The sequence below is a fragment of the Eptesicus fuscus genome, chromosome 3 (assembly GCF_027574615.1).
Source record: "Eptesicus fuscus isolate TK198812 chromosome 3, DD_ASM_mEF_20220401, whole genome shotgun sequence".
NCBI classification, from domain to species: domain Eukaryota; kingdom Metazoa; phylum Chordata; class Mammalia; order Chiroptera; family Vespertilionidae; genus Eptesicus; species Eptesicus fuscus.
In genome coordinates, this window is record NC_072475.1 from 58,528,292 (window position 1) to 58,540,324 (window position 12,033).

Below are 12,033 nucleotides of genomic sequence, written 5' to 3' on the forward strand. Positions count from 1 at the left end.
TGGCATTTTCTGACTTTCCACCTAGCAATAAAAGGTATCTCAGCTCATTCGTCCCCTGAATCTAGTAGAAGACCCTCTGACGACCTCAGGGGACGAAGCAGCTGGAGCCTTGCCAAAAATAGGGTATGTATTTTCCTTCCCTGTTGGGCCTGAGAATCCTCTTTTCCGTGGAGAGATACTGAGGTAGGTAGGAGGAACCAGTAAGAGTGAACCAAGGAAAGAAGCTGGCCCAAGTGGGAAAGTCTCTTTGTTCCCAAGGGTTGGAGACTTTCCTTCCCTGCTCAGAGACACTAGGGCTGACTGGTGGAACCAGAAAAAAAGCACCTGTCAGTTAGAAGCCCTGTAGCTACCATCCTGGTCCCAGAAGTCACTTTGTCTCCATGGAACTGAGACTCGCCTCGCTGGCTGAGAAACCTGTATAGCTAGAGGGTACCAATAGCATTCCTCCAAACCCCTCCCTCACCAAGATATACTAGTATCTGGCAATCCAGTCAGAGAAAATTCCTCCTACACACTCAGGCAGCATTAACAGAGACCAGCACAAGCCCCAGCAGCATTGGGTACATCAGACAGACCAAATAACACCACAAAGACTCTGAAAATGAAACCGCCATGGGGATGTACAAGAGTAGGCTAATAATCATATGCTAAACCTAAGTAAAGTAACTCCCTGTAAAATAAAATATTTAAGTAGGACCCAGAGTATCTGAATGTGATAGACAAAATGTCTAGGATACCAAGAAAATCACAACTTGAATAAAAAAATGAAATCAACTACTGCCAACACTAAGATAAATCAAATGTTGGAGTTATCTGATAAGAATTGGAAGGCTGACATTATAAAATGCTACAATTACAAATTCTCTTAAATGAAAAAATAGAAAATCTCCCAAAAGAAATAGAAGTTTATGAAAAAGAAACAAATAGAAATTAGAGACCTGAAAAATACAACAGAAATAAAAACTGGGTTGCCCTGACCAGTTTTGTTCAGTGGTTAGAGCATCTGACCATGGACCAAAGGATTTCAGGTTCAATTCCTAGTCAAGGGAATTGGTTCAGGTTCTATCCCCAACTGAGGCAACCAATTGATGTGTCTCTCTCATGTCAATGTTTCTCTCTCTCTCTTTGCCTCTTCCCTCCTTTCTACTGTCTCTAAAAGTCAATGGAAAAAAAATATCCTCAGGTGAGGATTAAAAAACAAAAACAAAAACCTTGCTGGATGGGCTCAATAGTAATGTGGATATGATGGAGGATAGACTTAGTGACCTTGAGGACAGAACAATAGATTTCACCCAGTTTGAACAATAGAGAGAAAATAGACTAGAAAAAGAAAAGAACAGAGCCTAAGGACAAAAAATATCCAACATTTATATCATTGGTGTCTTAGAAAATAGAGAAGAAAGAGTGGGAATGAATGAGCATTTGAAGAAATAATGGCTGAAAACTTCTCAAATTTGATGAATGATATCAACCTAGAGAGCCAAGAAGTGGAATTAGCTCTAAACAGGATAAACCCAAAGAATTCATGCCAAGACACATCATAAGTTTTTGAAAACTAAAGACAAGAAAAACATCCTAAAAGCAGCCAGAGAAAACCAATACATTCCTTGTAGGGAAACACCAATTTCGATGGATTTCTTATGTGAAATCATGAAGGAGAAATGACAAAATATTTTTAAGTGCTAAATGAAAAGAACTGGTGACCTATAGTTCTATATCTAGCAAAACTATCAGAATGAAGGGAAAATAAAAACACAGATGAATGAAAACTAAAAGATTTTGTGACTAGCAAAACTACCCTTGAAAGATTGGCTAAAGGAAATTCTTCAAAAAGAAGGAAACTTTGAGCACCAGGAAGCAAAAAGAAACAATAGTAAGAGCAGAAGCATGAGTCCATACAATAGTTCTTTTCCTTATGGATTTTATGTCATATTCAAATATTAAAACAAAAATTATAATACCACCTAATATTATAAACAATGAAATTTAAAGGTGGGAATGTAAAGGGACCTAAATGGAAGTGAGGTTTCAATACTTCATTTGAAGTGGTAAATGGTGATACCAGTACATAGTTATAAGTAGTACCCAGAGCAATCACTATGAAAACTATACAGAGACAAATTCAAAAGTGCTATAAAAAAATCAAATAATCCATACAAATAATCAGAAAGATAAAGAGATAACAGAACAACAAGAACCAAAAGAAACATTTAGAAAATAAATGATAAAATAGCATCCTAAAGTGCAAGCATATCAATAATTAACTTAAATGTAAGTGGTCTAAATACACCAATCAAAAGATAGAGATTGGCAGAGTAGATTAAAAAATAAAACCCACCCAACTATATGCTGCATATAAGAAACTCATTTCAAATTCATACACTGGTAGGTTGAAAGTAAAAGGATGGGGATTAATATCTCATAAAGTAGACTTCAAAGAAAATTACCAGAGACAAAAAGGGACATTATCTGATGAATCAAAAAGGATCAATCTGCTAGGAAGACACAATATACTAATGTGTAAAAATTAAACCACAAAGCCTAAAATACATGTATCAACAACTGATAAAGCTGAAAGGAGAAAGAGAAATCTGTTATCATAGTTGGAAATGTTAACACCTCTTCCATCCAGCAACTCATAGAACTACTAGGAAAAATATCACAAGGATATAGATGATCTGAATGAAAAAATCAACAGGATCTAATTAACATATATGTAACAGATCATCCAAAAATAGAATACATTTTTTCTCAATTGCCTGTAAAACATTTATCAAATAGAAAAAAAAACAAAACCATAAAACAAACCTTGACAAATGTAGAATAATTGAAATCATGCAGAGTGTGAGCTTTGACTATAATGGAATCAAACTGAAAATCTATAACAAAGACAACAGGAAACTCTCAAAACACTTGGAAATAAAACAACACATAAATAATTATGGGTCAAAGAAATCTAAAGGGAAATAAAAAGTACTTCATAGAACTAAATACAAATGAAAACACAACATATCAAAGCTGGTGGGATGCAGCTAAAGCAGTGCTGAGAGGGAAATTTATAGCACTAAAATCTATCCTAATATATAAAGAGCCAGGTGCCGTCATGACTGAATGGATGACCAATCACCCTGAAGTGCATGGAGCACCTCTCGGTCACCCCCCAGCCCCTGAGTCGCTCACCATGGCGGGGGGATGGTGGCAGGCAGGACTGGGGACTGTTGAGTGGTGGTGGCAGCGGTGGGCTGCTTCGCGGGACGGCAGCAAGCTTAGCGGAGCAGTCACCAGGCAGGGGAGTTTCACGGAGCAGTCGTGGGGTGGGGGGAGTTTTGCAAAGCAGTCGCGGGGTGGGGGGATTTTCGCGGAGCATCCAGTAGTGAGCTTCACGGGGCGGCAGCAAGCTTTACGGAGCAGTCAAGGGGCGGGGGGAGCCTCACGGAGCAGTTGCAGGAGGGGGGAATTTTGTGAAGCAGTCGAGGGGCAAGGGGAGCATCGCAGAGCAGTCATGGGGCGGGTGGAATTTCACAGAGCAGTCAGGCGGGGGGATACTCGCGGAACAGTTGCAGGGTGGGTGGTTTTGCAGAGCAGTCATGGGGCCACAAACATCGTGGAGTGTCCTGGGGCGGGGAGCTTCACGTAGTGTCGCAGGGCGGCAGAGGCCAGCGACTGAGGCCAGGCTAGGCCTAGGGACCTTAACCATGCACGATTTCATGCGCGCTGGGCCTCTAGTAATAATAAAACGGTAATATGCTAATTAGACCAGAAGTCTTCCACATGCCCTCAGGCGGCCCGAGGGAAGCCAGCCCGGGTCCCAGGAGCCTGAAGGTGGCTGGAGGAGGGAAGTAGCCCAGGTCCTGGGTGCTGGAGGGAAGCCGATGCCGGAAGCTGGGGGAAGGAAGGCCTACTCTTGAACAAATTTTCGTGCATTGGGCCTCTAGTGCTTACATAAAAAATGAGGACAAGTATCATATCAATAACTTAAGTTCTTACCTTACGAAACTAGAAAATCAAGCCAAAGGAATCTATCATAATAAAAGGCTAATATGCAAATGGTTGTCACACCATGACGCCATAATGACCTGAGGCTGCATGGTACCTGGCAGGGGCAGGGGACCTCAGGCCGCACTCCCTGCCCGATGGGGCTTGACGGGGTCCTCAGGCCACATACCCCGCCTGGCAGGGCTTGTCGGGGGACCTCAGGCTGCACCCCCTGCCCAGTGGGGCTTGACGGGGATGGGGCCGACTGGGTCTGGGTCTCGTGCGATTTCGAGGCATGTGCGGGTGGGTGGGGACTTGACTCTGGGTCCCGTGGCATGCCCCAGACTCTGACAGGAGGGAGATTTTCATGTACATTTTACTAATTTTCTTTCATCTCTGACACTTTTATTATAGAGAAAGGGCAAATAGCAATATTAAAATAATTCCCTTTTAATGTGCATGAATTTCGTGCACTGCTGGGGGTCCCTCGGCCTGGCCAGCACTTTCTTGCAATCTGGGAGCCCTCAGGGGATGTCGGACTGCCAGTTTTGCCCCGAACCCCGCAGGCCAGGTCAAAAGACCCCCACTGGTGCACAAATCCGTGCACTGGGCCTCTAATATATATATATATATATATAATAGTGAAATATGCTAATTAACCGGGATGCCATAATGGGTCAACTGGACAGGAGAGATTGCATGCGTAGCGTCGGGGGTGGGGCAGCAGGGACCTCCGTGTGTCTTCACTGGGGGAGGGCCTGATCAGCAGTGGCCGCAGCTGCTTCTAGGGCTGGAGAGGGAGGCAGGGCTGGACCAGCGACTTGAGGGTGGGCAGTGGGCTTCTAGTGAAATAATAAAGATAAGAGCATAAAATAACATTGGACATAGAAAAAAATAAATAAATAAAGGAAACAAGAAGCTGGTTCTTCAAAATATCAATAAAATTGAGAAACTTCTAGCAAGACTGACAAAAATAGAACACAAATCACCAGTATTAGGAATGAAATAGAAGATATCATTCCAGATACTAAAGACATTAAAAAAAATAAGGGAGGGAGTGCTACTTTACAAACAACTTTATGCTGATAAATATTACAACTTAGAAGAAATAGAACAATTCCTGAAGTACCGGAAACTGCCAAATTTTAACTAAACTAGGCAATCTGAATAGATCTATAATCATTAAGGAAATGGAATTTTTAATTGAAAAACTCTCCAAAATGAAATTTCAAGGCACATATAATCTCACTAGAGAGATCTAGCAACTCTCTAAAGGGTAATTAACACTAACTTGACATAATCTGTTCCATACAATAGAAGAGGAGGAAATACTTCCCAACTCATTCAGAAAGCCAGTGCAGAGCCAAACAAAGACATTACAAAAAAACAAAACTACAAACATCCCTCCTGAACTTAGATGCAAAAACCCTTAACAGAATACTACCAATATTTTAATACATAAAAATAATTATACACCATAAATAAGTAGGATTTATTTCAGGTATGCAAGGCTGGTCCTCAGAATAGTCAAAACAATCTTGAAAAATTAAATTGGAGGACTCATACCTTCCAATTTTAAAAATGTACTATAAAGCTACACTACTTAAGATAGTGTGGTACTGACATAAAAATAGACATATTGATCAATAGAACAGAGTTAAGACTCCAGAAATAAGTCCTTATATTTATGGTAAATAGATTTTTGACAAAGGTGTTTAGACATTTCAATGGGGGAAAGATAATTTTTTTTACAAATGATGCTGAGTCATTTTATCCATATGCAAAAAGATGGATTTAGACCCTTCCTACCATTTATAAATAATTTAAAATGGATAATAGGTCTAAATGTAAGAGCTAAAACTATAAAATGTGTAGAGAAAAGCATGTCCTTGGATTAGGTAAAGAGTTACCAATAGCATTATCTTTAAGAAAAAAAAATTTTAAATTGGACTTCATAAAAATGCAAACCTTATGCACTTCAAAAGACACCATAAAGGAAATGAAAACACAAGCCACCATATTTCTGATGAAATACTTATAACCAGAATATATAAGAAAATCTTACAACTCAATAAGACAACTCAATTTTTAAAAATAGGCAAGATTTGAATAGAGATTTCACCAAAGAAAACAAAGATGACTAATAACATGAAAAGATGCCTTTTATCATATCATTAGTTATTAGAAAAATACAAATTAAAATCACAATAAGATATCACTTTGCACCGACTAGAAATGAAAATAAAAGAGACAAAAAATAACATAGCATAGATGCGGAGAAATGAGAATCCTCATAATTGTTGATGAAAATGTAAAAATGATGTAGCCACTTTGAAAAGCCTTTCGACAATTAAAAACAAACACCCACATTAAACATAAATTTACCATATGACATAGGAATTTTACTCCCTTGTTATCTACCCAAGAAGAATAATATATGCACATAAAAGATTTGTACATGAATGTTCATAGTAGCCTTATTTATAATAACTTTTAAAAGTAGGGAAGAAATCTCAATTTCCATCAATTGGTGAATGGATGAACAAAATGTGGTATATCTATAATAGAAAAGAACAAATAACTGATACATGCTACATGTGGATGAACTTCAAGAACATTATGCAAAGTGAAAGAAGCCAGATGTAAAAGACCACATATTGTGTGATTCTATTTATATGAAATGTCCAGAAAAGACAAATCTATAGAGACAGTAGATAGTGGTGGCCTGGGACTGGGGCGGGAAGAAATTCATTGCAAATGGGTAAGAGGTGATGGAGATTTTCTAAAATTGAATATGACGATTGTCGCACAACTTTTTTTAGTAAATTTACTAAAAATCATTAAGTTGTAAATTTATGGGTGTAATCTATGATACATCTATACCTCAATAAAAATCTTAAGTATACTAGATGAACATCATCCCCAAGTGTATTCTGTGCATACATATATAATGAGTGATTGAAATCCTTTCAAAATGTGTTCATATGAATCCTAGTTTTAATTAAAATGCCTTTTTCTACTTGACTTTAACATAAGGAAGGAAATTGAAATGAAAGTAAAGGTTTTGTTAAACTTCAAATCTTTCAAGAGATTTTGTCTTATAAAAGAGCCCTCCCAGATTATCAAAAAAGACAAAGGAGTTGGAGTTACTGTGTTTTAAAACCCCTGGTTTCAAATGGCCTTCCTGCTGAGAGAGAGAGAGAGAAAATGTTAGAAACTCTCATATTTCCTCCAATCTCTCTGCTCCTTACCTCCCACCTCAGTCTTGTTGTCAAAGTAAACAAATTTCTCAGTATATTTATTTTAGAAAACCTGAAAAATATATTTTTTATTCAAGATTATTTTCCAACATCTAAAGAAGGGATACAAAGACTTCTGATAGTCATCTTAAAAATCAAAAGCTGTTCTAGTCTTTTATAATTTTGTAGAGTAAAATGTTGTGCTTTTCTTGGGGTAGAGTTCATGGAGAATAGAGTTTCATGGAAGATAGTGTTTATAGAGTTCATTTTAAGTTCAGCTACATCAAGATGCGAACTAGCCAGGCCTTGGACTTCCTTTCATTATCTCAAACGTATTTCACAATTTTTGACAAACAAAAAGATTTACATTTCAGGTAAGTCATTAGACTGTTTGACAACACAAGTTTTAATTTCTTTACCTTGAATAGCAGGAAACTACAGCAAAGAAATTGTAGGTAAGATAGAACGTAGATGAGTTTTGTATTACTGGAGACCTCATCTGAACCTGAATTAGTAAATACAAACTTTATTTAGTCACTCTGATCAAGAATATACTGTACCCGTTAGATTTTATTATCAGAAAAAAAAATGATTTTCAGAATAGTGTCCAAATAAAAAAGGACTTTTAGGACCTGTTACTAATTTTGTTCAGTTTCTTTTAAAGTTAAAGTTGGTGCCCTTATTAAAGAGAGGCTCAAATTTCAGTTTACATATTTTATTCTTTATAGATGAGATATATTATTCTGTTTCTGTGTACTTAAGTATTAGTTTTATCAAACTTTCTATTTATAAGGTGCTTTATAATCACATTCTCATACTTAGTATTGGTTTATATCTAACGCAACCTATTCATTCCCAAGTTCTTTATTTTTATTCATCACTTCATTATCACAAAGTTTTTGCAATAAGTTCTCATAAAGGCAATCTTCCTTGGGTTTGTTTGTTTATGAAAGCTGTCAGTGGCCCTAAAATTTTGACCACATTTTGGTATAATTTTTGTTCCATTATCTTTCAGTATTAAATGTTGCTGTGGAAAAGACTGAGTACAATCTGTGGGGATTTTCTTTCTTCACTTCTCTATAGATCAGTGGTTCTTAAAGTATGGTCCCTGGATCAGCAGCATCAATATCACCTGAGAATTTGTTATGATGCAAATTCTTAGGCCCCATTTTACAGCTACTAAGTTAGAAATGTTGGGTATAGAATCCAGTAATATTTTAACAAATCAATTCAGAGTTTCTCATGCACACTGAAGTTCAATAACTGGTTAAATATTTAAATATTCATTTATTCTGCCTGAATACTTGAAGATTTCTTACTTTGAAATTCGTTGACCTGGTCAAGAGCCAATAAAGTAGTGTAGGTAAACATGGTACTCACTACCTCCTACAACCACATCAAAATTACAACTAAAGCCCAGCCAGTATGGCTCAGTGGTTGAGTGTCAACCTATGAACCAGAAGGTCATGGTTCAATTCCCAGTCAGGGCATATGCCCGAGTTGTAGGCTTGATTCCCAATCAGGGTTGTGCAGAAGGCAGCCCATCAATGATTCTCTCTCATCATTAATGTTTCTATCTCTCCTTCCTTCCTCTCTGAAATCAATAAAAATTTATTTTTTAAAAACATTTACAACTAAAATACAGAACAACCATCACTCAGGACCACCTGAAATATGGCTGAATGGAAACCCTACAACGAGAGAATTAAAGAAGAAAGTACATTGAGACTGGTAGGAGGGATGGAGGCGTGGAATGGACTGGTCCTACACCCACATGTGGTGTGTCCTTAATCAGGAGGGATATCTAGGATACAGAGGCCTCCCATGAGGAGCAAGGAGTCCCAACCCACACCAGACCCCTAAGCCCAGGTTTCCAGTGCTGGGAAGAGAAGCCCCCATAGCTTTGGGCTATAAAAAGCAGTGGGATTATGGCTATCATTATGACAAGCATGTCCTCAGGGCAGGGATGGCTCAGTAGGTAATACATAACAAATCCACTCTAACATTCTCATCTCCCTAAATCTTTCTATTCCTTCCTCTACAAGTAAGGGGTCAATATGTTTATCTGGATAAAGAAAAGTTTCTGTGAAGCAAAGGCCCTTTGGTGAGCATTTACATAGGACACAAATATTCTGACACTATGAGTTCATGCTGAGAGGTCCCTTCACATAACTCTTTCTCCAGAACAACCTGTGACCAATCCTCATCTTATCCCTTTCATGTCCCTGACTGTCCTGCCAAATCATTAGCCCAGATCTAGGCCTTATAATAGAGCTGCTCCGTAGGCATCTCAACTCAGCATAGGCCAGAAGTGAATCCAATTTTCAGTCTACTAACAACAAAAAGAGAAAATGAGTAGAACTCTACCAACTGCATGTGATAGCACATTGAGTCCAGAATCTCTGTTAAGTGCACCTACATAATAATAAACTGACGTTTATTTTCTTCCATCTCCGGTCTAGTACACTCACAATTCAGTTCCATGTATATTCCCCAGGTTCTTGCTGATAAACATTAGTGCAATTTTGTAATTCTTGCCATGCAGCCCTCTTGCTCCCCAATTAGACTTGGCAGTTGGCCCCATGGATGTTTTAGGATTTGTCTACAGTTATAGATAAGGAGGCAATGAAGAGAGTGGAGCAGGGTATGAGGAGAATTGGTACTCACTTGCCAGGAAAGCACCTCAAATGGGATCACTACAGGGTCTTTAAGCAAGGCAGGATCATCATTAGTCACGGAGGGTAAAAGGCTTCTTTTGCTGTAACAGAGGCTCTGTGGTGTTTGAGTTAGCAGATACTTGGAGTCATCTGAATCCTTCCAGGGTGCCCATCCCAATTCTTGAGTCCCATTCTTTCCCATTTGATATCCTGTCCCCTTATCTTCCTCACTTTTCCCTGAATGTCTGTCCTCTTGTCGGTTTTTGTCTCTTTCTATTGCTCTTTTTTGTGTGTGTCTTTCTTTTAAGCAGTTCTGCTTTTCTCTCTGTATTTGCTCATCTGTCTTTTCTGCTGACCACCTTGTGTTACAGGATTCTAATTTTGACCCAGTGTAACTTTTGCTTATACAAAGTTGCCATGATGCCAACACCCTTACCCACAACAACCTACACACCTTTCAGTTAAAGTGCCCTAACTCTCTGAACCTTTGTCTCAATTCTAAATTCTTGAGGGACTCTGATGGAACCACTTTGCCAAAGTCCACTCTTGGTCCAAACTCTAAGGATGACAGGGTTACTTAGTATCTAGGACTTCCCCTTTTCTGGGTTGTGGCTGGAGATTTTCTCTAAGAGAAGGATTTGAGTAGGGAGGATCCAGTCCTATCATAGTGTCCTTCTTGCTCTTCCTCAATATGCCATTAATTCTTCAAGGCCTTTGCACTCTCTACAGTCTTGACAGTCAGGCAAGGTAAGTGAGGTAAGTTTGCACACAGGTAAGGTAGATTATGCATCTTTGTTTTTCCAGCACCTAACTTAGTGAATGGCATATAGTAGAACTCAAACATGCATTTGGATAAACAATAGCTCTCTTAAAAAACTGGAGATGTTAAGGAACTGTTGGACATTGAAATTGGGTCTCAAAAGAACTGTTGGCCCAGAAAGAAACTCACTACAGACTGATTCATTTGCCTGTCACCATAACCATTATTGCTTGTCTCATTTTTGGTTCTTATAAGTGTATTTCTAGTAGCACATGATCTCACTCATCTAGGGGAAATAATGAACAACATAGACTGATGAACAAGAACAGACCCAGAAACAAGGAGGCATGGATCAGACTGTCGGGTCTCAGAGGGAGGGTAGGGGAGAGTGGGGGTAAAGGGGAGAGATCAACCAAAGGACTTGTGTGCAAGCATATGAGCCTAACCAGCAGTTAAGGACAACAGGGGGGTGGGGGCATGTGTGGGGAGGGATGTGGGATGGGAATGGGGGAATGAGGACAAATATGTGATACCTTAATCAATAAAGAAATTAAACAACAACAACAACAACAAAAAACTGGAGATGTTAGCCAACCACATGGTTAGAGTATAAGCCTTCATTTGTGATGTCATTGCCCCAAACATCTAATGTTACCTGTATAAACAGATGTGTATTGTTTGGAGAAAGGCTGATCCTAGTTCTTCTGGTCAGACCACTTCTGGAATGTTGTATTTGGCTCTAAATATCACATATGAAGAGGGATTCTAATCTACTGGTGCATTTCAGACAAAAGGTATTTTTCAGAAGAGGAAACACAGGGTAGTACAAGGAGAATACGGCCTGTGAGGAGCAGCTGAAGAAACTGAGAGTCTTTAGCCTGATGAATTCTTACTGGGGAGGAGAGGTGAAAGCTCTCCACAAATAGCAAACAGTCTGCAACATGAAAGAGGGGGTTACACTTATTCTTGTTAGCTAGAAAGAAAAGAACCAAGGTGGTAGGAGGTTTCAGAGAAGAAGCTGTAGTTGGGTATACGTAAGAATTCCCTAAACTAGTGTTCTGCAGAACACTACACCATGTTAGGCTAGACCCGTGGTCGGCAAACTCATTAGTCAACAGAGCCACGTATCAACAGTACGACGATTGAAATTTCTTTTGAGAGCCAAATTTTTTAAACTTAAACTTCTTCTAACGCCACTTCTTCAAAACAGACTCGCCCAGGCCGTGGTATTTTGTGGAAGAGCCACACTCAAGGGGCCAAAGAGCCGCATGTGGCTCGCGAGCCGCAGTTTGCCGACCACGGGGCTAGACTAAATGTTACCGTGTAGCTGGAAGCTGTGAGGATTAGGCAATTGTGGCATATTGTGTGCAAAGAGGTAAAGGGTAGTATATGACAGTGGTCG